The following is a 26174-nucleotide window of genomic DNA, read 5'->3' as shown; positions in this document are numbered from 1 at the left end:
TCGGAATCCCAAGGGAGCCAGGGATACAGTTTGAAGTGGGAAGGAGATGTGCTCCGCAAGTCTGTCCGTCCAGCCATCCTTCCTTCCCCCACCTCCAGCTGCCACCTTCCTTCCATTACCACAGGGCGGGGGAACCTTTATCAGCCAAAGGGTCACATTCCCTTTGGGGCAACATTCCAAGGGGCAGAGGAAAGAGTGGGTGGAGCCATGAATGCAAATTTTACCTTTGAACCAGAAAGCTAGTTTCTACACACACTCACATCCTCCATCCAGGCAAGCAAGAGGCATCGTCAGAGTTCAAGGACCATATTCCAGCCAGGCAAAAACACTCAAGAAAGCTGCAAAGCAGGGCTACAAAGGGGCTGTGGAGAGATTGAAGGGTCAGGTATAGAGGTCTAGGAGGCTGCATTTGGTCCCTAGGCCTGATATTCCTTACCTCTGCACCACCACAAATAGTCAGGAACAGCTGCATATGCACTGCTAAACCAAAGGTTGAACAGAGGCTCAAATGATGGTTTTCCAAGCAGGAAGGAGCGCCATGTGTTTAAGAAAGTTATAAAATTTGTCAGGTTACTTTACCAGTATACAGTCTCAAAGCAAGTCCCCCACCCCACCCAATCCAATTGATGGATTTTTTTTTAAAGCAATTAATGCTAAATACACAATATTAAGATGCACAGGCTAAAAATGTTCATTTTTAAAAAATCAACAGAGGTGTATTGAAAACTGTTGTCCAGCTCATGCAACAGACTTCTGCCTGAGCAAGGGGATTTCCCCTTCCTCTCCTCCCTGCCTGCAGCCACAAAATATGGGACCCTCTGGAGCAGTTTGATGAGGGGGCAGCATGGAGGAAGAGAGGAAGGGGAAGTCCTGCTGCAAGAGGGGAACTCCGCTTCCACAGTGTTGGATCCAACCCAGTATCAGCTGGAAAAAGCTTTTCAGCAGGAGAGAAATGGGTAGGAGGAATTCTCTGGGACATGGAGTTTGAGAAGGTGAGTGCTCCCTCTCTCCAAAAAAGAGGTGCTACCCCAAGTCCGCATTTAATCTCAAGAAGAAACCTAGAACAAGGCCTTCCCTCTTAATCTACAGGCAATATTTTTTTGAGGGGAGGGAGAAGAACTAATACATAGATATGAGAATTTAACAGGCCTGAGCACCATTTGGGGAATTGCTCAGTTTTTATGAGTTTGATTGCTTTATACCCCACCTCTCCAAGGTGCTCAAGGGGACACACAAGGCTTCCCCTCCTAGCCTTCCCCAATGCTGTCCTCACAACAACCCTGTAAGGAAGACGGGGCTAAGAGACAGTGACTGGCACAAGGTTATCCAAAGAGCTTATGATTGGCTGAACGGGGATCTGAACCCTGCTCTCTCAGGCCCTCGTCTAGCACTCTAACCACTACACCACATGGACTCCACACAAATGCACCCCACAAGGACGGTGGGGGCACACTTCTTCCACCATCAGGGCCAGACAACTGCCCAAGCAGCAGCTGTTCTGCGCTAGCCCCTCCTTCAGAAGTGCCTCCCTCCAGAGCTGCTGCTTTCTCTCTTTTCTCCAGTCTTGCTTATGTTATCTTTACTACTGCCAAGCCAGCTTAGTTACTTCTTTCCCCCCTTTTTCAGCCCTCCAAAGGGGATAGGGAGGATGAAAACCTGATGCCTGAAAAGTGCAAAAGTCAGTCTGTTTCCAAGGACTGTACACCAGCTGCTTTTACCATTGCAGCTATCTTTTACTGCACCGATTCTACATCACGCCCAGCACCTTGAAATCCAAACAGGGCGGCAGGCAGCACAGAAATGCCTTAAATTAATTGCTTACTTTCAGGGTGAGAGATTCTTCTAGTAGAACGGGCCACGCTGGTTCTGGAGCACAGATACACAAATGCGTACATAGTGAAGCACGTGCGAAACATCCAGAGACTTTTCCGGGGAGATTTTCCTTATCTGCTGTTTAGATATCCACACAAAGATGGGAGCAGAGAAGAGGCGCTGACCAGTTCCCTGCCAACCACCCTTGAGAAGCAAAAAAGAAAAAGGGAAGAGGATGGCTTTGAGGCACCACCACTGTGCACTGGAAAGGGGACCAGGGTTGTACGATGGGCCAGAGAAGAACCAGGGAGGGGGAGAAAAGCTTCTACCCAGTATACAAAGACCCTTTCATAGGGTCTGGAGACTGAGACTGGAGCCAAGCAGCATGGAGATCATTCCAAAAAGCAACCTAGCTGTGTTACCACAAACGCGGAAATACAGTGCCTTATGGAGGCTAGGGCAGAGAACTGGCAGAACAGATCCCTGGGATTATAGGGTGGCCATGTGTCCTACCTTACAAAGCACAGTACTCTACATCAGGCATGTCCAACTTTCAAGAGACTGCGATCTACTCCCACTATAAAAAAAACTGGCAGTGACAACTTTCTGGAAAGCGGAAATAGACGGGGATTAGCAATTACAGTCCACTCCCTTCATCATTCCCCTGTGCCACTGTTGAACCTCAATTTAACTGGCAAGAGGGATGAGCCAAAGAACCTCTCTCCATTTTCAAGGCAAGCCCATGCCTTGGGAAAAAAGAGGGGGTGGGGAGAAGAGTATAGTTACTTCCCCACCCCACACTTAATGGTCATTCACTCAAGGGAAGTAGGGAGAGGCCATTGTACAGTGATAGAGCATGCAGAAGGTCTTGGGTTCAATTTCCTGGCATCTCCAGGTAGAGCTTGGGAAAACCCTGTCTGAAATTCCAAAGGGTCTACAGAAGTCAGGATAGATAATAATGAGATGGATGGATGGACCAAAGATCTGTCTCAAGAGAAGGCTGCTTCCCATGCTCCTTTCTTACCTGACAGACAGAAGCACACTTTACCAAGGGTCTCTGGCTTCCCTGTACCCAGCCAAAAAAACAGGCCTCCTATAGGAACTCTGCTCTCATACAACCACTTCCTGAGTTTCCCCCTCTCATCGGCATCTTAATTATATTAATAATGAAAGTTGCCTGCATGAAAACAGGAGATTTGTTGCTTAGGCGCTCATCTGCTCCCGCTGCTTATTCCCCCACTTTAAAACTGTAATCCGCTGCTGGGGACACTACAATTAGCTGCCTTAGAGATGGTTGCAGTGTCACAGCGGATTAGGACTTCAGCTGGGTACCAAGCAAGAGTCCGCGCATAAAGCACTAAGTGACTGCCATCTTGCTTTCAGGCAAAGAAATTGTCAGCCACCCTGAGAATTAGGGGCCAGGGTGGCAGAGGGAGAGAATGAAATCTCCTGTTATACATCCTGGTCTCCGAAACAAAGGGCCTTGAATCACAGGATCAGAAATGGTCCCCTGTTAAGAGATGCCTCGGACCGGCTCCCAACAACCTCTCTGCATTTCTGGGCCATTAAGACGCCACAATGAACCACCAGCCTTGTGAAGTAGTCCTCAGCACACCTCACCCACCCAAATCCTGTTTACTTAGCCCCGCTTTTAGCACAATTGGAAACCTGGAAGGGGTGTGTGAAGGGATTAAGGGAAAGGAAGAGAACTGGATGTTTAGGGAAAACATATGACAGCAGAACTTTTCCCCAACATGCATCACCATGCTGCTGCTGTGGCAGCAGCTCAATAAACCCCACAAGCATCAACAGCTGGCAAAAAAGCAAGACTTAGCGAGAAAAAGGGTAAACTCATTCCTCCAGCCTCCCCTGCTCCCCAAGAGCAAGCCACATTCCCTGTATGCACCAACCCCCAGGCCTTTCCATCTACTGCCAGCTATTAAACCTGCAGAAGCAAGGTCTGAATCTTCCTCCTCCTCTTCCCCCCTCCCTCGCCCTTGCCATCCATCAGCCGCCATGGGGTTAATTCCAGCTCCACCAGGTTATTCTCCCCTCAGTGCTTCTGACTCACTAATGATGTGCAAGGGATACAAAGACAGGCTGCAGAGCAGATACACAATCCACTCCCCCCCCCCAAACAATCTCTCTGTTCCCAGCAGTGACTGCCTCCCTCTGTCCCCCTCACCCCACCCCTCTCCAGCCTCCGGATACACCTGTGTGTGGCAGGGAGAGCTATTAACCCACTGCATGCAAGCCAGACGAGATTCCTGGAACAAAAAAAGGGAAAAAAAGAAAAGCAGCAGGATATATAGGGCGAAATTGGAGGACAAAGAAGTAACTTCCTTGCAGCTACAGGAGTGTGAGAGTCAGAGAAAGGTGACTGCCCAAGCTTCCAGCCCTGGGAGGTTTACACCACCAAAAGCACACAGTCTGTGGCTAACACATACACCCTTATTGCAAGGCCTGCGGGAGGGGGGGAAATCCTGTTACTTGAGTGCATGGGTCACAACCATGAGCAGCATAGCAAGGAGGGCGCTCTGTGTTCACATGCACGCAAACACACCCAGCAAGTCTCGGAAGATATCAGGCAGCTCATTAGAGATGTCTCAAGCAAAACTGCCAGGAAACAGGGCAAGAGACTATCCAAGGAAATGCTCCCCCTTTCAACGCCACATCCCCACAGACACATGTTCACTCTGCCCAGGGGCTTCTCCCACCAGTAAAACAGGAGGAGGCATCTGTTCCCTACAAATAATACCTAGCTGCGGTCTTCAGCAGGAAGGTCAGCATCGCATTTGCAATGGCCAGGCTGGGATGGCCAGTGGTTGCCCAGCTCAGGGTTGATAGATAACCAGCAGGGTTTCCTTATGTGCTCCACAGGTATGGATGACCTTTCTATCACACAAACCCTATGTCTTATGTAAGGCGCAGGCTCAGGCACAGACTGACCAACCTTGGCAGGAAACTAGTCCAAGAGATGGTCAGCAAGAACTTACAGTAAACTGCTCTACTTGCTATCATGGCAAGTAAAGACTGCAGTATTGGGAACAGATCCATTCAATCTTCCTCATCCCAGAAGATTTCCACACTGAAGCCATCAAGATCCTAATCCTAGCTCTATTAACTCAATAAAACCCTCTAGCTGAAAATGTTAAAACACACAATTTCCAATGGTAGCCAAGGAAAATAATGAGTGGCTCTAAACAAGCTAAAGGAAATTATAAACTTTGAATTGCCTTAAGCCAAGATTCTATAGTTTGATGGTAAAACCACCAAATGCTCAAGATCCCTGATCATCTTATTTATTTATTCCCCAAGATTTATATACCGCCTGATTGTAAAAACAGACAAACCTCAAAACAGTTTGCAAAAAAGACAGTTATAGGTCTAGCATCTCTCATCCAGTTTTACTTATTTCTGGAGTGAGGCATTTCCCTTGAAATTCAAACATGGGGATGCTGCTGGCCTATTTATTAAAAAAAAATTTCCCTTTTTCTTCAGATAAATCAAACATCAATAATACTACAGCATTTTGTATAGTAGTCAGAAGCCCTCTTTGCATTAGAATTCTATTTAAAACCAACAGCTCAAACTTTCTCTATATCTTTATTTACCATCTTCAAATTTTGACCATATGCCAATCCTTCACTTTAAAAGGACTGAAACACCCAAAGCATGTTTACTACTACCCACAAGAGCTTTTTTAATTCAAAATACTTAAGTCATTGTTAAGAATGCACTGTGTGTAGAAAATGGATGGGGGTTTTTTCTTCCTCTCATTGCTGCATCCAATGATGCTGGAAGATTCGGGACCGATAAAAGTACTTCACACAGTACAGTTAAAACTACGGAATCTGCTTCCTTAAGATATAGTGACAGCCACCAAAGAATCAAGAGGCTTTTCCCTGTAGAAGAAATGGTGGAACAGGCTCCTCCCTCTAGCAACTGTAACCTGGAAACACCCATTTCAGAGGAGAGATGCAGAGCCACTCCATCAGCACAGCTTGAGAGACCAAGGGCTCTCTGCTCCTTGCTCTCCTTTCCTTTCAACCTTCCCACCCCAGCTTGTCATTAGAAGAACTTGTAACTAAGAACTTGAATCAAAGTTTGCTTTTTTTTTCTTCCTCCCTCCAAATCATTTTTCCTTTTGTGTCGTATCTTTTAAATTTACGCCCGTGGGTAGGGATGTCTTGTTTGTAGTGACCTGTTAAAGGTAAAGGTACCCCTGCCTGTACGGGCCAGTCGTGTCCAACTCTAGGGTTGCGCGCTCATCTCGCTCTAGAGGCCAGAAGCCAGCGCTGTCCAAAGACACTTCCGGGTCACGTGGCCAGCGTGACGAAGCTGCTCTGGCGAGCCAGCACCAGCACAGCACACAGAAAGGCCGTTTACCCTCCCGCTATAAAGCGGTCCCTATTTATCTACTTGCACTTAGGGGTGCTTTCAAACTGCTAGGTGGGCAGGAGCTGAGACCGAATGACGGGAGCTCACTCCGCCGGGGGGATTCGAACCGCCGACCATACGATCGGCAAGTCCTAGGCACTGGGGTTTTACCCACAGCGCCACCTGCGTCCGTATAGTGACCTGTTAGGCGCTATTAAAAAAAAACCACAAGCTTTGGTCTTGGGAATTATAGGAACCAAACTACCTAAACAGTACAGAAATTTATTTACATATGCAACTACAGCTGCCAGAATGTTATTTGCCCAAAAATGGAAATAAGAAGTCTCCACAACAGAAGAATGGCTACAGTAACTAATGGATTATGCAGAAATGGCAAAACTTACTGAAGAATAAGAAATCAAGACAACAAACTTTTTATAAAGGAATGGAAGTGGTTTATTGAGTATTTACAAACAAACTGTAAAAAGGTTAAGACATTGGCAGGATTATTGTAATAACTTGCAGTTTCAAAGAACATATATGAAAACAGATGAATAAAATAATAAGTGAAGATAATTTGGAATATGCAGCGAATGATGAAAATAAATTTAAGGGATCACAGAAAGAGGAGGAAGTCGAGGTTTGAAATGTTAGAATTATTGTTGAATTGTATATAAATGAAAATTATAAATAAAATTATGTTAGGCACTTCAGCATTAAAAGTCAGATGAAAACTTCAAAATAGCAAAAGAAAGCAGGTGGCCAGGCAGGTCTCCTTTGGGAAGAAATTTCAAAATCAGGATATCACAACAAGGTTCCCTCTTTTGTGTCTCCAGTAGCCACCTGCCTCACTTTGGACTGCTGAGGCCTATGGAGGAGGATCTTCTGTGGACAGAGTAATGTAGGATCAGGTGTCCCTTTAGATACCTGGATCCCAAGCTGTGCTGCCACTTAAAAACATAGGCACCAACACTTTGAATAGATCAGGAGAAAAGGGCCAATGAAACTCTTCAAACTCTTGCATAATCTGTTCCCTGCACTGGCGCCAACTCCAAGGTGCCCTAGGCACCCACAAAATTCTCACTGATGTCGCACACACACATTGCTGAGCACCCATGTGCTGCGGCCCAAGTCGGTGCCTCTGGCTTTTTTTTAGGGGAACAGGTCTAAGTTCTTGAGCTTTTTTTACAGGGGGGCTTCCCAAAGTTGTTGACCTTTTTAAAACACAGTTAGTGTGCAGAATTAAAAAAAATTCCTCACTAACAACACATCCGCTAACAGACACAGCGCTACAGCAGACAACAAAGGAATGCTCACTAAATGCAGGGAAAACCAAGGGGGGAGGGTGGCGGAGACATTATTCTAAACAACACGAGCGATAAGGATCCGGCAATCGACCACGATCATCCGGGGATCGACCTGTCGATTGCGGTCGACCAGTTGGACACCCCTGTTCTACAGCAACTGCAGTTTCGGAACAGTCTTCAAAGGCAGCCCCAGGTATAACACTTTACAGTAGCCAGGAGCAGACACAGCTGGCCAGTCTCAGCTGGTGAAAAGTCGGCCATGCCACCAAGGCCACTTGGTCCTCTAATGACAGCGCTTGATCCAGGAACCCCCCCCCCCCGCAAAGCTACAAACGTCATCAGAATATGGTGGCGTTTCCAGCCTCCCTGGCTAGGTTGCAGGTGCCAGGCTGCTGCTAGGCTGCGCCTGCCAAGACAGGTTCAGTGTGATTTAGTGGAAGGAGATTACATCCCCACAACAATGAGCATGGCAGCCCAGGCACCAAGTAAGCAACGTGGGAGCTATTACAACCCAAGCTTCCCTCTCGTCCGCTACACTAAGCTTTGCTGCAGAGCCCAAGGGCACCCTCGGGCCTTCTCCTGGAAAGCTCAGCTCTTTCCCTCCCACTGCAGAGCCGGGGCCTCTCCCCACAAGGATAGGATCATTAGAGGTCAGGAAGTTGCTATGAATCCACAAGAGGAGGAGCAGGAGGGAGGGAGGGGGCAAGGAGAGTTGTTTCTCACCCTGCCCCCCCCCCACTGCCTGCTCCAGCACATTCGATCTCCCCCACATGCTGCTTAAGCTGACACAGACATTCCACACAAAATCCCCTTTGATCGCCAGAAATGCCTGCCCAGAGCTACAATCTGACCTGCCTGCCAGCCATTATTGCTTCCTCTCTTCTTTTTCTTTCTTCCCAGAGAAGAGGCAGAGAGAGAGAGAGAGAAGAGGCATGTCTGTCCCCTCTGCAGAGGTACACTAAAACAAACAAACAAAAAACATGGTTCCTGCAGCCCCATGGGCTTATGAGGCTTGGCCGCCAACTCCTGCTTCAAAAGCAGCAAGCCATGTGCTAAGCAAGATGGCCGCTGCCCTCACCTAGCAACCCCGGCTCTCCTTCACTATGAATCCCTATGAATCCCTCCGAGATAACCGAAGGCCAAGTGTGGGCTTAGAATAGCCAAGCGTGCTAATTAGAAGTGAAAATTGTGTGTATGAGTTGGGGAGGGGAGGGGAGGGGAGAGAAAGAAAGTGTGGATAAAAAGAGGAACACTTGAGAAAGGCCTGTAGGATACCAGTGTTCACCATTTGATAGCCCTCTATCCCACAATCCCACTCCTTCTGTCAAAAAAATAAATAATCTAATGTCCAATTGGCTACTTAATTATTTACCCAGCATGGGCATTATTTGCTAACCTGCGTTTTTCATGCTCTCAACTGCTCTGTGACGTTTGTTGCCATTTTTACACAGACAAAGAAACCTCCACAGTTGACTTGGAGATTTGAACCTAGGTTCAGTGGACCCCATAGGACCTTTCAGAGTTACAAGCTCGAGCTTATTTACCCTGGGCAGGGCTGTAACTCCAGAGGTGCCCCCTACATATTTTGGAGTACAGTTCCCATCAGGCCCGGTGAGTGTGGCCAATGATCAGAGAGATTATTATGGATGTTGTGGTCCAGGCAACATCTGGAAGACATCAGTTTGGGGGAAAGCGCTTTATAACAATAGGATCCCTCTGCATTTAACCAAGTACGTGTGTATGACTTCAACAGATGCAGCCTTTCTTCGCTGTATCCGCATGGCTAGAACAGCTGCACCTGTGAAGGTTCTGCCTGTGCAAAGCATCCTGCTAGGGAACAAAACAGAAAGTGCCAATCCTAGGATTAGGATTTATTTTTTTTAAGTCTGGCTAATTACTCCAAAGACACATGCCCAAACTCCCGAAGCACGTATAAGAAATCAGCAAATATAAGGAGCTTTGGAGCCCTCAGTGACCTTCCGCTTTTCACACCTGCTCTGTAGGCCCACAGTTGTGCTGCTCTCTAAACCAAGCCATATGGTACCTCAGAGATGTCCTTGAAGGAAGGTGCCAGGGCCGCAGTTAAAAGATGTTTGGGAATGGGAAGTTATGCCTTACTGGAGTAAGAGGGCAGCAAAGCCCAAGGTTACACAGCATCATTTGCAAGTGGCTGAAGCCAGGCACACCTTACAGTGTGTTCCAATGTGGGAGGCAGGGTGGAAGTGAAGAACTTTCTTGTATTTGCTAACAGGGCTGGGTTCAATTCTCTTTGACATTCCTAGTCGCTGCCACAGTGGATAGCCACATATCTGGCAGATTTAGACCATTTAACATAGTCACTATTTGTGTGGCTGTCCTTAGTGGAGGGATATCAGCTGAGAGTTGTGAGGCTTGTCACTGTTCATTAAAGTTGCCAGCAGGAGGTGTAGGAGGAAAGGGGAGGGGGGAGCATGAAATCCTTATACTCGGTGCTCACGCCACAGCGTAAAATGCCTCGCTCACACTTCGATGGCATCTGATGGGAGTAGGAGAAGGAAAGCAACAAGAGGATGGGAAAATGAAGCTCTTGCCTCTGTTGGCAAGTAGTTTTTGTTGGAAACAGCACGGGCAGGGAATTTCTCGTTTTCAAATTCATGCATTTCCTCACCATGCTTTGCCTACTACCTGGTTTCTACAGGCACTAAAATCTAGCAACTTGCAACGAAAGAAAGCTTTTGGACAAACACAGGAACATAATCCAAACCCTTTGGCCATGAAGCCTTTTGCAGTGAAAAATACTTCTCCTTAAAGAAAGGTACCAGGTTCGATTTCCAGCATCTCCAAGTAGGGCTGGGAAAGATTCTTGTCTGAAGCCCTGGAGAAACACTGCCAGATAGGGCTTGTCCACACTTCCACTTGTTCCGTGCCTAGAAAGCACCAGCCATTATTTTCTGCTTCACCTGTGCTTTCTAGGCACGGGTCTGAGCGCTTTTTCCCTTGCCCCACTCCTTTCTCAGGGGAAACCAGCTCTTTAGTGCTAAATCAGAGCAAACATAAAGAGAATGAGAAGACCCGAATTGTTTGCTCCAACTGAGTGCTAAAGAGCAGTTTTCGGGGGTGGGGGGAAAACAGCAGGTCAAGAAAAAGTGTAGCTAAGCCCTTAGGTGTCCCCAGATGGATGGATCAATGATCTGGTTCAGTATAAGCCAGTTTCCTGTGTATTTGTCCCATGGAACCAAGTGAAACTTTATTCTGAGCAAACCAAATTCATGTAAGATTGGAAGCCTAGTAAAGGTAAAAGGTAAAGGATCCCTGGACAGTTAAGTCCAGTCAAAGGTGACTATGGGGTGCGGCACTCATCTAGCTTTCAGACCAAGGGAGCTGGTGTTTGTCCACAGACAGCTTTCCAGGTCATGTGGCCAGCATCACTAAGCCGCTTCTGGCACAAGGGGACACCGTGACGAGTGCCAGAGCACACAGCAATGCTATTTACCTTCCCACTGCAGCGATACCTCTTTATCTACTAGTACTGGTGTGCTTTTGAAATGCTAGGTTGGCAGGAGCTGGGACAGAGCAATGGGAGTTAATACCATTGCACGTATCCGAACCACCGACCTTCTGATCGGCAAACCCAAGAGGCTCGGTGGTTTAGACCACAGTGCCACTGAAGTCCTGCCACATTCCTAGTAGCTCTGGGCAAAACAATGTTTTTTGTTGACGAGGAAAGTAAATGCTGATGCTGTTTGATTGGCAGAATAAAAGGCTCATATTTCAAGAACCACAATACTGCAAAGCCTGGACAGTTGGAGGGCACAAAATAGGTGCTCATGGAGCTTCCAATTCACACATAGCAATATCCTCCCTCTTTTGTGGTTTGAGACAAACAGTTTTATCTGTTTATTGGAACTGGCAAACTAAGTTAAGGTTTGCCACAAATCAGGAAAAAATAGGGATTCGCAATACACAAGGTAAAGAGGCAATGTGTGAGGCCAAGGCCCTTTGAAAGTTTGGCTTTATTTCTGAAGTAAACCATTCTGATAGATGGCCATAATTTAATATTGAGACAATAAGTGTTAGCTCAAACATGCTTGTTTAACACAAAATTTGAATATAATATAGTGGTGTGTGTTTTTAAAACAGCTAATAATTGAATATATATATTTTTAAAAATGATTTAACTGGTTTTTCAATTATTGATTTTTATCTACAGTGTGCAGTAGTGAATGCAGTAGTGAATGATTTAAAGTGCTACTAAATAGTATACTCATTCAATCACCCCTATCCTCTCCCACTACACAGGTATTACACACACACACACCTCTCTTTATATTCCATTCCATAAGCATCCATGTTCCACATCAATGAACCCAAAATCCTATGCTCAGATTAACTGTTACATATCAGTGGGATTTATGTGCATTTGCTCATTTTACATAAAATGTTTATGCTTAAGTTCAGACGGGGGTGGGGGTGGAATCTGCCACCAGCAGAAAAGTACCAGTGCATCAGGAGTACTGGCATTGACGAGAAGGGAATATGACCAAGTCTTCTCTGGGGTGGACCAGAACTTTACCCCTCCCAAAATACTGGAGACACCTGAAGAGATTGTGTATGCTCCTACTCAAGTGCTTTCTCTATCCACCATGAGGACTAGAAACTTAAAGCAGGATCTTAAAAATCCCAACTGCCCCTGAAATTCCAAGCATGTCTTGCACAATCAGACAAAGACATAGGGTTTCTGCTCTGCCTCAAGTCAGAGGAAAACTGACCAAACAAGAGTCAAAGGCTTCTACTTGCTTTCTTCATATTCAGCCTGCCCAATTATGCTGCCCCAAAGACAGATTCCCAGTTAACTACATGATCGGAGGAGGTCAGGCTCAGCACAGCAGCTGTATTTAAGACCTCAGCAGAGGAAGGGGTTGGAGATAGCAAAAAAGGACTGTGATTTTAGGAAGGGGGGGGGGAGGGTTTGGCATTGCAGGCGAAAGAAGAAAGCAGCCTGAGCTAATCAGGTGCAAGTGGCAGTGCATATAAGAGAGGGGAAATCAGCCGACTGCAGGCGCACTGCTGGCAGGGAGTCTCTACTCAATCTTCCTGCAGGTTTCAGGCTGTTAGACAACTAGGCCAGAAGGCCTGAAAGTGCAATCAGCATTTAACCACCAGGGCCAACAGCAATCACAGCAGTGGGAAGGAGTAGGCGGAGCAGCGCCAGAGCCCCAGAGAAGGGGTGCAGTGACACACAAGAGCAGTTTCAGCCACACCACACAGACCCAGACACTGGAGCATGGCTGCTGCTGCTGAAGGCAGAACTGCCCGCAAACCCATTATGCACTCCCTCCCTGTGCATTTGGCACTGTGTGGCATGGGGCCCATCTGCTGGAACACCATTACTCACGAGGAGCACAACCCCACCCCACCCCTAAGAGAGAGTGCCAAGGTACAGGGGCATGCTTCTGCTTTTGCAAATAGCCACAGGCCACCCCCAGAAGGGAAATCTGAAAAGTCCCCATCTGCAGGCTAGGTGCATCCGAAAGCTAAGGTCACACATAAGATGGCACCAAAATATTAAAAGGACAAGGAAAGGACTTAATTTGCGGGGGGGGGGGGGAGGCCTGTCCCTTTAACTCTTTTCTTTCTGAGCCAAGCAAACCCAAACTGCTCTCCCGCCCTCTCCTACCTTGTGCTGCAAGACAATTCTGCAATTTACACACACACACACACACACAGCCTTGGGATTCCTGCCTTCAAATCTTGCTCAGAAGGAGCGAGAGTGCAGAGCCGAGCTGCTAGTTAACGGCCGCTCATTAACAGCCCTCTGGGACGAGCAGGGTAGCCAGGGCACCTGCAACCTCCAACTAATGAGCTCCATTACTGTCCTGAAGCCCCGAGCACAAATGAGGGGGCAGAGGACTCTTATCCGCAACGATGGCTGGCGCGCCATAAGCCCCATCACCCCCAATTTTGCCAACCTTGCAGGGAGCCACGGCTGACAACCAGCTTGCGCAGGCTTACCGAAGCTGGCAAGGGAAGTGGAAGTGGCAATTCTCACACCCAGGGTGCAAGCAAACCTCTGTTGCCAGGGGCGCCTCTCATTAATAAGCACATGGGAGAACATCCCTCTTCATGGGAGCTTTGGACTTTGGGGTGAGGGGGATAGTGGATGGTAGCATGTGGCTCCCCACACCCTGGAACGGGATAGTAGTGACAGCCAGAAATTAGGGAGGGGGCGAAAAGGCTCAGATTTGACTTGTGGCAATGGCAGAGTATAGGGGAGGCAGTGGAGCTTCTGTTGCTGAGAAGCACCCCATCCCAGTGTTAGAAATTCCCCAGGTGCCAGGCGCATTTTGCAACTGGCGCCGGTCCAATTGCGACCACAAGGAGATTTCTGGATGCTGGGTTGGCAGCCAACATCTCCATCTTGCTGGCCCCTCCAGCATTCTTAAGCAGGTAAGCAGAAGAGCTTATTTATTGCATTTATATCCCACCCTTTCCTCCAAGGTTTACGTGGCCCAAAGTCACCAACTGAGCTTCATGACTGAGTGGAGATTTGAACCCTAATCCCCCAGGTCCTATAGCGGCACTCTAACCACTACATCACACTGCCTTCCTAGAGTACTTCTGCTATGGGGCAGCTATATAAATTAAGTAGGCGAATAAATATGGGGATGCAAAATTTCACTTAGGGAAGGATCTGAAACATTTTCCTTGAAGCTTGAATTTGTTTCATTGTTTTATTTGATGTGTTGTAAGCGGCTCTGAGATTCCCCCCCCCTTTAAAATAGAAAGTGGTATAGAAACAAAATGAATAAGAAGAAGAAGCTTCATTGAAGAAGAAAAAAGGCGCCTGGATATTTTGTTGTGGTGACCGTAACCCAGGTTGAAAGTCCCATTTGGCATTTAGCTTATATACCGGTATCTGAGTTTCTAACACTGCTCATCCTCACCACAAACATACTTCCACGTCCCCCACTCCCCGGAACACTCCCTCCTGCCTTCGTCTCTTGACGCTAACTCGAGCCAAAGCCAGCCGCAATGGGTGGATGCTGTCCTGCAGAGGGCTAGGTCAAGAATGTCAGGCAAGGATGTGGGGAAGGCACATATGCAGGACCGAGCCAGCCAGCCGCACAACTTATCTTCCCCCATATGGCGAAGAAGAGCAGGAATAGGATCTGAGGGGAACCCTGGAGCAACAGCCAAATAAGATGCCAGCTGCTCCAGAGCAGATTCATATATGGAGCCAAGCCTTCCAGGGAGCTGAAAGCAGCAGCATTTCCCTATAAACCAAGCGAGGCAAATTTACAGCGCAGCCCTGTACGCTGTCTGCTCAGAAGTCCCATTGAGTTCAAAGGACTGGAGCCTTAAACAAGCTCCAGGATTATCTAAACGCCATACATCCCGCCCCCACCTCCCAATTTTAGGAAGTTTGGGGAATTGAATTTGACAAGAGGATTCCTCAATAATTGTCGTGGGGGAAAACACTACAGTTCCCAGGGTTCCTGGGGGTGGGAGGGGACAGCCTGACAGCTAAAACTGATTTAAAACCAAGTCACATTTGTAGCACAGATGTACCTCCAGGGCCCTGCTGCAAAGTCAACATGGGATGATTCTTGTCCTTTAATTGGTCTGAGATCATTACCCAGCCTCTGTTGCTTGTCCAAGGAGCTTAGAAACCCCAAATGTGCCAAGCAAAATATGTGACGGATGGAGCACAAGCTCCGGATCCCAGGACTGCAGGAAGCACCGTGTGTGGCTCTGGGGTGGGGGGAGAAGAAGATGCCTTGCCAGACCCAGCACTATAATCTTTCTTTGCATCCAAAGAACAGCAAGGAGACCCTCTCGCTGAGCCACTGCCACCACTTGGCAGAAGCCACCCCTGTTTATCTGAGCCACACACCTGCATCAATGAGAGCGACAGCTGGGCAGATTTCTCCTGGCCTTCTGAGTGCTCAGTTCAGCGACTCCAAGCCTCCCAACCCTGCAGGAGCCAAAAACACAAACAAACCACCCCAGGCTCTAATCTCAGCCCCATTCCACCCACTAAATAAATAAATAAATAAATAGATAGATAGATAGATAGATAGATAGATAGATAGATGATAGATAGATTCTTCAGTTCAGCACCTAGCATTTAGGTCATAGCAGTCATTCCACACGGAAACAGGAGGTCCTGTTTCAGTTTACTTCCTCTGCAAAAGGATGAAAAATTGGGAGATTTTAAGTGCCAAAGCTTAAAAATGAAAGCCACCATTAGGTGCAGGGCTATAGATCAATTCCTGGCATCTCCAGGCAGGGCTTTGGAAAGGATTCCTGGCTGAAACCCTGGAGAACCACTGCTGCTGGTCAGTGTAGACAACACTGAGCCAGATGGACCTGACTTCCCACGTCCCTATTAGGAAACACCAACACTGCACCACGTACAAGCTTAAGGACCCAGACTAGATTCCTCCATGGACTTCTCATCTACCATCCTGGTAACTTTAGCTCCCCCATCCGTGAAATAGGAGCCCTTCAAAGAGATGTGGAGGTCCATCATTACGGTCTAGATAAGGGCCGACCCACCTATTGGGTAAGGTGAAGCAACTGCTTCAGACAGCAAGATTCACTGGGGCAGCAGATGCTGATGCTGTTCTTTCTTCCACTCCTGTTCCTGATGCAAATCTTTCCTCACCTCACCCCTTCTTCCCTGGTGGGTAGAGGGGGTGCCATTTTGGGGTCCACCTCAGGTGTCAAAACGTCTAGGGCCAGCCCTTGTCTAGATGGGCCACTTGATGCCAGAAAATAAAATTTTAAAAAGCAAGGATTTTTTGGTTGCCAATTTTTTCTCCGAAAGACATACAACCTGTGCTTTCAATAACCAACAAAACGACGCTGAGGATGACAGACAGGAGAACCTAATCCCATACCTGCCGAGCCTCCCCTAAGATGCAGCAATTAAAAAAGCACAGAAACACCCTTCAAGGGCAGGTGTTGATAACTCTAGCCTAGAGCCTGTGAGTCAACACAGGGCTTTTGAAAGCTGCATCATTCTGAAGTAAGGCTCCCCCGCCCCTTCCCATCTCCGAAGCACACACCACACATTCTCATGTTGCCCACGAAGCCATCTTCCTCCCATCAAACGAGACTGACAGCCCCCGCAGGCAGCCCTGAGCTGGAGAGAGAGAGAGGGAGGGAGGGAAGGGGGAAAAAACCCAGCTTCTCACAGAGGACTCTAACTTCCTGGCTCCATGCAAAATCTCCACCCCCAGGGACGCACTCCGCTTGTTCCCAAGATACAAGGGAAGCAGGCAGGCTGCCCTTGTGCCCTCCACGTCCTCCTGGCTCTGTGGAGAGCCAGGCAAGAAACTGCATGGGGAGGGAGAGGCTGGTGCTCAAGTCCTCCCCCTCCAGAGAAAGTGACACAGACACACCCTTTAAGGAATGAATCCAGAAATGCCTGGTTCTCCCTTCCTCAGTGCTGCCCACATGTTGCAAATGGAACCTCCAAGCCTCCAGTTTGCAGCTGCAAGGGTTCCTATCTTGACCAAAGATTTAAGCCCCACACCTCCCAATCTCCTAGCAAGTGTCCCTAAGCCTGGGGTATTTATAGAACGCTGGAAGCTGCCTTATACAGAGTGAGACCATTGTAGCTCAGTATTGCCTACACTGCCGGCAGAAGTTCTTCAGGGTTTCAGGAAGGTGTTCAGACTACCTGGAGTTGCCAGGGACTGAACCTTGGGCTTTCTGCATGCGAAGCAAAAACCCAACCACTGTCTCTCTCCACTTAAAACCTCTCTTTCCTCATAAGGATGAGAGTGGGTTTGTGAGTCAGGCAGCAGTAATGCAGTTTGGATGGCAGAAGTTGAGGGAGGACCCTTCATCCCGGCCATCATTTGCCCCTCAGTTCTACTCACTTTCGCAGGGCAGGTCTGCCAGACAACCACAGGTCCAAAATTAGACAAGGCCTCGCATCCAGCTAGAAAAGTCACCCCTGACTAGTGCCTTCTCTCCCCCGCCCTTGGTTCTTCCAGCCGACACCCCCTGCAAGTCTCCTGCCAAGCACCCCGGCCTCTGACCCTGAACCACACAGGGGGTCTCTCTGTTAATGTTTACTCAGGCTAGTTTAACAACTGCAGGTTGCTATGGTAACCTTTTCAAGCTGGGATCTACCAGGGTCCAGCTGGGCCACGGAGAAGCAGAGAGGACACAATGGCCCCCGCCATGCGTGGGTGTCCCTTTGGAGTCTCCACGGGGTGCTTCCAGAATACCATTTTCCTCCTTCTCACACACACCCGGCTTTGGTATTCACGCATGCTGCTTCTCTCCTCACCATTCCCCACTCCCTCTGCACAAATTGACCCCCTGATCCCCAAAGCGAAGACTGTACTCAGTGGTAGGAACGCCTGTGGAAAGGCAGAACGATGCCACAGGGGTTCTGTTCCTGATTTTTGCAGAAACAAGTGTGTTTCACAATTGCCGCTGAGGGATCTTGGGGGTGAGAGGACGGGGGATGTTCTTACTCCTTTCTCTAAGCATATGCTAGTTACCATAGTGGATGAGTAAACCAAGGCCTCCCAATTTTCACCTTGCCAAATGCCTGTACAATGTCTTCGCATCGCCCACTGCAATTAGATGTATCCCACCCCCACCCCTCTCTACCACAACCAACCACCCCAAGCAAAGTGGAAAGTTGTAAATTAAAGATCTAGAGAGCATTCTGTGAACCTCTGGTGAAAAATACCCTAGTGAAGGCTTGAAAGTAACTGTCCCAGCTTCCAACCAGGAAGAAGCAGCTCCTCGGCCCTCATAATATAATATATAATAAGAGTCCTGCTGGATCAGGCCTAAGGCCCATCTAGTTCAGGATCCTGTTCTCAGTGGGCATCTAGATGCCTTTGGAAAACCCACACACAGAATCTGAGTGCAATAGCACTCTCTCCACTTGCATGTTGCAGCCAATGATACTTATGAGGCATGGTACCTCAAAGGTGGGGGAAGCACACAGCCACTGTCCTACCTGGATGGTCGTTTCAAGAGGGTGACGCTTGGGGAGTGTAGCAGTGGGTGAGATGGACCGTTAGTGAGGCACTGTTAGTGGGTGGTTCCCTAGACCGGATGGATGGGAGATCGCCTGCTCTTGATGGGGTTACACTCCCTCTGGAGGAGCAGGGTATTCCGGGATCCTTTGCTTGAGGCTCAGGTGACCTCAGTGGTGCGGAGTGCGTTCCATCGGCTTTGGCTGGTGGCACAGTTGAGCCTCTATCTGGACAGCGACAGTCCAACTACTGTTGTTTATGCCCTTGTAACCTCTAGGCTAGATTACTGCAACATGTTATGCGTAGGGCTGCCTCTGAAGATGGTTCAGAAACTTTAGCTGGAGAACAATTTGGCAGACTGGCTGCTCACCAGGGAAAGATTGTTTAAGCACATTATACCAATCCTGGCCTGACTGCACTGGCTACCAATCCGGGGGCCAATTCAAAGTGCTGGTTTTGACAGATAAAGACTTAAATGGACCAAGGACCGCCTCTCCCCGTATGATCTGACCCAGACCCTGTGATCATCATCTGAGCCCCTTCTTTGTGTGCCCCTACAGAGAGATGATCTGGAGGATAGCAACATGAGAATGGGTCTTTTCTGCAGTGGCTCATTTGGGAAATGCTCTCCCCAGGGAAGCTCTCCTGGCACCTTCATTACATATCTTCAGGTGCCAGGCAAAAACTTTTCTCTTCAACAAGGCATTTGGCTGATTAATATTCTGTTTGTAGAAGGTGGGTTATTGGCTTGTTTTTGTATTACGCATTTCGTATTCTCACTCTGTATTTTTCTGTTGCAAACCACCCTGGGGTCTTCTGACGAAGGGCGGCATACAAATTTATTAAATAATAACAACCTTACCCTCCACGCTCCGAAATCTATCTCCCCTTGGATCTACCGTAAGGACAGGAAAGAACCATCTGACCAATACCCAGGGGCTGCGTCTGCCCTTCACACAGCAGAGCAAGCAATGTGAAACCTTTCTACTTTCAGTGACCACAAGGTTAGAGTTGCATCGCTTCTCTCCCCCCCACACACACTCCATGCACACACCACCTCCACCTAACCGCCCCCCCCCCCGCCTGCTGCTATGTGTTGAAGGCTCCTTCGATCCAACTGTCTGTGAAGCTCTCTGCCAACACGCCTCTGTGCTGCATTATTTATAAAACAGAGGAGCAGAGGGCTAGGCAACAGCTGCAGAACACTCCATGGACGGCAGCCCTGCCCAGCTTTAAAGCGCCACGACACCACAGGGCATGTGGTATGGGGTGGGAGCCGGGAGGAGGGAGAAAGAAAGTGGGGGGGGAGAGAGACTTCCTTTGCTGCTTTTGCACAGAACAGGACTGTCATTTCCTGCCCTCTCCCACACGAGCGCGTCCAACTTCAGCAAGGCGGCTGCGTACGGGGCAATTCTCACGGTCCCTGGGAGAGGGAAGCATGTGTTGCCCTGGTAAGAAAGAGGTGGCCTACACAATTCGTGGCCTCTTTGGAGACCCCCTTTCTCCCCACCCCCCAAAAAGCTGGCGGCATGGCAAGCCATGTGATTTGGAGTTGGGGGGGGGACTGCTTTACTGTTTGGAGAGATCACCCATTAAAACATGAGGGCTCTCATCAGTCACATGCTGCTGGTCACAGAGGCATGGGGGCGGGAGAGGGGGGGGGAGTCTTCCTAGTGCCTGTGGTTCAAAAGCTCAGCACTCACCCACCCTCATCTCTTGATACATCACAATCCTGTGCCATGGGGTGTGATGATCAAGTCTTCCCTTTGAAGAGCAAAACAGCCTCTCATTATTGGAGAGCTAGGATAAAAGTAAGCAGAGAGAAAGACACAGGACATGGGGGGGGGGGATGAGGGCAAGAAAATCTATGGGGGGAAAGGCAAATGTGTCCCTTGCACACAGTCAAAACCCAATTTCTCATCAATGCAAAAAATGGCCTTGCTTCAGTGGAGCAAGATATGACCCCAGGCACATAACTGGGCACATAACTTCACACACACACACACACACACACACACACACACACACACACAGTTTGAGGATCTGCCCAACAGAGCAAACAAGTTTGCCTTCTCAGCCCTTGCAGAATTGGCTCATCTCCCTGCTGCTGCAAGCCCCGTGAAGGCAATGTTAAGGCTTTTAATTTTTTATTATAAAAATTTAACATCCTGTCAAAGAGCTGCCTCTCTCTCCCCCCCACCCCCCACTCACAGCCTCTCCTCTTTTCCTGCCCCCATCTCCTCTCCAGAAGATCTGTACCCGCTGAAGCCAAGCTAGGATGCCGATAGGATTAATTCTGCATGACTGCCCATCTCCACAGGGGTGTCTAAGACCCTCAGGCCTGCAGCAATCTTTAAAATTCCTCCAGCCCAACTTAATTCCCCTTTTTCCTGCAGTGCCTGTGCATCTGCTGCAATCTAACGCACGGATGCTGGAGCACAAGGGAACAAAGACATACACACACATTTATTTATTTTTGTGGGGAGAGAAGCAGGGCAGTTCTATGCCTGTCACAGTTTGCTCCTTGCTGAACGCTGCACAGACTGGGCAACTCCCTGGATCCTCCAGCAATCCAGCTGCTCTTGATTTAAGACCTGGGACCATTTGCTGCCATGGGCCAAGAGAGGTAGGAAGCAGTCTCCTCTGGTTCCTGTTTTGATTCCTCCATGTAACACTGTTCTCTTCCTTGGCCATGCCTCCTCTTTACACAGCACTGCATGAAAGGCTTCTTACAGAGGATGGAGCATCTTACAGCTTTACACCCCACTGGTTGTGCGATAAGGGCTGCCTGCCATCCGGTGTTTGGTTGTTGTGTTCCGCAGGTGTATTCTGTGACATATCACTGACGCAAAAATAGTACTTGAGTGGTAAAAAGTTACAGGCTTTCAGCAGGACGTGGAGGGGCAGGGAAATGCATGGATGGGAAACAAAGCCTATGTCCTCCCTGAAACTTGATCAGTTAAGCAGAGCAAGTAAGAACCCTACAACCTACAGGAGGACTGGATAGTACTAGAAGAGAGAAAGGCTTGCATAAAGAGTGCAGCGTTGTGCCATATAACCGCTTTTGAAGGAACCAGCAGCTGCAGAAGCACAAGCTGCTCATGTGGACTTGGAAAAACAGAGGAAAATATGCAGAGTTTCTGGAGCATCTGATGGTCAAGAGACCCAAACGTGAAACAGGAGCCCAGCCGACCGCAGCAGATTCATAGCAAACGTGGCACAATTGATACTGAGACACATTGGCCACATTTGGACAGCTACACCTGGGCTTAATAAGCTAAGATATGAAGGAGCCACATTACAGCCCCTTTGTTCTTCCCTTCACCAGAGTGAGCAAACAAACCAGGAAGTCTCCCACAAAGTACTTCCCATTTAATCCAAACCGGAAAACTATGGTTAACTGCTTCAGAACAAGCCAGTTTTTTAAGCCAATGTCAAACCATGGCTTAATATCCTGGCTTGTTCCAAAGCCGTTAAGCATAATTTCCTGGTTTAGATTAAATAGGAAACTATAGACTTTGAGGTTTGACAATCTCTGCAAAGGGACTGTGCGTGCAGCCAAAAGGCTTTTTCATCTCTTAGCTTATTTAAAACTGAGATATTGCCATTCAGACACAGCTACACACTCACATATATACTTTATTGGAAGTAGAAAGGTTAATATACATGGCCATGTTGGTCACTCAAGAGACCACATGCCACTTTCGCAATTCCAGCAAATATTTTGATCTCATGGCCAATACATCATTAACCTTTTTCTAAAAGTAGCACGGGGTGGGAGCCATCTCAGTCGTGATGATATGAAGCAGCCAACCACCTTGCATTCTGCTCACAAGTCAAGCCAAACTACAAAAGATTCCAGCTTACCATGGAACAGAGTACACAGCAGGCCCCCTTATAAGATCAAGTTGCCATGGATCCCACCGTGAAGCAAGTTAAATCTTCCTTCTGCTGCAGAAATCCCAAATCAAAAGCCCGCACGAAAGGACCATTTGCCTTTTTAGACCAGGGAGGAAGTGTGCATTGTGGGGCAGCCTTCCCACCAGGAGGAGCTGGTGAAAAGCTGGTCATCTCCACAATCTGGAATTACAGGCACAGAAACTGATCTGGAAAAGAATTCCAAGGCCGCACACCTGAATAGTAAGGAAGCTGCACCCTACCACTGAGAGGAGTGTCTCTGGACCAGGCATAGGCAAACCCGGCCCTCCAGATGTTTTGGGACTACAACTCCCATCATCCCTAGCTAACAGGACCAGTGGTCAGGGATGATGGGAGTTGTAGTTCTAAAACATCTGGAGGGCCGAGTTTGCCTATGCCTGCTGTCTGGATCGTCTAAACAGCAATGCTGCTTTCTAGCATTATGGTCAGTCAATCAGGTCAGCATAGTCTCCAAATAATGACTTAGTTCAACCAGAAAGCAAGATACATTTTCATGTGCTCCTTCTACCTAGCATGTGGCTTCAGCAAGTGGCTGGGGAAACCCAGCCGGATGGGTGGAATATAAATAAATTATTACTATTAATTGTTATTATTATTACTATTACTATTACTATTACTATTACTACTACTACTACTACTGTGTAGCACAAACCATAGTCTGCTAAGGCATAATTGGTAAACTATGGTTAGCTGGAAACCTCAATTTGACATCTGCTTCCAATGCTGCTCTGGTGGTTACCACTTTCCCCTCAGGTTTGCCCATTCAGGTGCCCTGTCAATCAATAAATTGCATTAAACAGAGAGAGGAAGGAGTGTGAGCATTCCCAGCTTGTTTCCAATAGTCTGAATGAGGCCACAGAACAAACACAGATTTTGGAGAGTGAGCAAAGAGGCTACTGAGGACAGCACAAAGAAAATGAACAAGTGAGGAAGTGTATCCACAAAACATCCCTCAGCCATGGTATAATTCTGACTTTCCCTCCAGCATTAGAACCTGAAGTGACAGGTGTACTTATTGAGGAATCGAATACTGGCTTAGCGGTCAGGTCATACCCCTCCCACTAAGCTTTATGCAAAAAGAGATTATCGTTCAAGCACAGCACAAAAATTCATGGCCTGAAACCACTGGAGGCAGGATAGGTTTCTTGGCGACATCACAGAAGGCCAACCAATCAGCACCGTCCAGCCAGCTTCTCCTGGCAGTGTACAAAACTCTGTTCTCTACCCCCAGAAGTGACATGAAATATGTACTTTTGAACTCAATGTGGCAAGGCCACTTCCGATCTGGCCACACTGCTCTCTACATGCCACATCGATCATCTCTGACAAGCCACTAATTCTGGGGTAGCCAATGTGGTGCCCTGCCGATGACATTATTACTATTGTTTTTAATGTTTATAATTCATTCATAAAGGCATTCAGGGCTGTACTCAAAATTTCATTAAAATACAGACCTAACATTAAAGACCATAAAACCAATGGACATAATAAAACCTGCCAATGCCTGCTGGTCCAAACCAGCGGAGATGATGGTCAGGACTGATGGGAGTGGTAGTTGGCAACAATTCAGGGGGGCAACACTTTGGTCATCTCTGCTTTAGCCTAAAAGCAAGGGTGGGGAATCTGTGGCTCTCCAGATGCACTGGACTTCAGCTCCCATCAGCCCAGCCAGCATGGCGATGGGATTTGAAGTCCAACACCAAGTAATATAGAATTCAGTTGCCATACACACTCCCCTGTGAGAAACAAACACAGGTCATAGGAAGCTGCTCTATACCAAGTGATGAACCATTGCTCCATCTAGCACAGTATGATCTAACCTGCCTGGTAGAGACTCTCCAGGGTTTCACAGAACTGGACAGTTGGAAGGTACCCTGAGGATCATCTATTCCAACCCCCTGAAATGCAGAAATATGCAGCTGTCCCTTATGGGGATCAAACCTGCAACCTTGGTGTTATCTGCGTTTCAGAACGGGATCTCTCCCAGTCCTTCCTGGAAATGTCAGGAACTGAAACTGAGACCTGTTGCTTGCAAAATGTATGTTCCACTACTGAGATATGGCCTTTCCCTTACAGATCACGCAGCATACTAGCTTTATCAATGGGGCAGCATCAGTACTACACCAGTAACTGCAGACACATGCTACCACCTGCATGTTAAGCCCTGTGCAGGTGTGACATGCTCCTGGACCAAGGCCAGACATCTAGAAGCCTCAAGAGTTCACCTACCATGCAAGGCTGATTTGCATCAGTTTTGCTTAGGTGACAGCTCAGAGACTGAATGTGGCCCTCCAATCACCTCTATCTGGCCATACCCTCCAACATTTCTCTGATGAAAATAGGGACGCCCCCATTCCATAATGGTAATTTTACTATTTATACCTCACACATCTTACTGGGTTGCCCCAGCCACTCTAGGCAGCTTTCAACATATATAAAAACATAAGACAACATTAAACATTAAAAGGAAACTTCCCTATAAAGGATTGCCTTCAGACAGCTTGCAGGTCAGATAACTCCATACCTTCCAACATTTCTGCAATGAAAATAGGGACATTCTGGGATCAAATAAGAAACCGGGATGGCTTTTCTAAACTGGGGTGGCCCCTGGAAAATAGGGACACTTGGAGGGTTTGTCTGGCCCTCAGAACTCTCATTTCACACTCCTCACTGATCCCGCCTCACACCCCAAGGTTTGGTTTCATAGAATCATAGAACTGGAAGAGACCACAAGGGTCATCTAGCCCAACCTGCGGCAATGCATAAATCTTTTGGGCTTGAACCCATGAACCTGAGATTAAGAATCTTGTGCTCTACCGATTTAGCTATGTTTTGGTTTTTTCCTGCTGGACTGTGTCCCTGAACGCTAAAAATGTCTCGTTTGTCTGGATAGAGAAGGGTGTATGAGAGTATGTGTAAACCAACCTGGTCTAGAAACGCAATATTCACATTTGTTGCTCCGCCCACATTTGCCTCTAGCCCTCCCCGTCATTTGCATGTGGCCCTCAGTGGATTGCCCAGAAGCAAATGCGGCCCTCAAGCTGAAAAAGGTTCTCCATCCCTGATCAAATACATACATATTCATCCCATGTTTTTCAAATGTACAAAACATTAGTGCATACCCATATCTATTAAGGCATAGTTAATAGCCAACAGCACCCTTGATGCTTTAGCTGAGATTCCTGTGTTGCAGGGGGTTGGAACAGATGACCTTTGGGGTCCCTTCCAACTCTACAATACTATCTGCTTTAAGGATGCCCTGTTGTTGAAAGAGGGACGCGGGTGGCGCTGTGGGTTAAACCACAGAGCCTAGGACTTGCCAATCAGAAGGTCGCCGGTTCAAATCCCCGTGACGGGGTGAGCTCCTGTTGCTCAGTCCCTGCTCCTGCCAACCTAGCAGTTGCAAAGTGCAAGTAGATAAATAGGTACCGCTCCTGCAGGAAGGTAAACAGTATTTCTGTGCGCTGCTCTGGTTTGCCATAAGCAGCTTGGTCATGCTGGCCACATGACCCGGAAGCTGTACGCCGGCTCCCTTGGCCAGTAAAGGAAAATGAGCGCCGCAACCCCAGAGTCAGTCACGACTGGACCTAATGGCCAGGGGTCCCTTTACCTTTACCTTTACTTGTTGAAAGCAGAATCGCTTTCTGCCTATACCCGAAATAGGAAATAATTGCAGGGACAATGAAAATGTAGGTTAAAACGGTTGCATCCAATGTCACGTAAATACTGAAGAGCAACAGGTAAG

General features: G+C 47.9%; 1 protein-coding gene and 1 long non-coding RNA gene across 4 annotated transcripts in view; one reads left to right on the top strand and one right to left on the bottom strand.

The window, feature by feature from the left end:
* LOC309375404 overlaps positions 1 to 26174 on the top strand; it is a 113819-nt gene that overhangs the window by 19427 nt on the left and 68218 nt on the right. The window lies entirely within an intron of this gene.
* AHDC1 (AT-hook DNA binding motif containing 1) overlaps positions 1 to 26174 on the bottom strand; it is a 193708-nt gene that overhangs the window by 143947 nt on the left and 23587 nt on the right. The window lies entirely within an intron of this gene.

This window comes from Podarcis melisellensis (assembly GCF_964234715.1).
Source record: "Podarcis melisellensis genome assembly, chromosome: 8".
Taxonomy (NCBI): Eukaryota; Metazoa; Chordata; class Lepidosauria; order Squamata; family Lacertidae; genus Podarcis; species Podarcis melisellensis.
The sequence above is the reverse complement of the archived record's forward strand: the minus strand, read 5'-3'. Positions and strand labels throughout refer to the sequence as shown.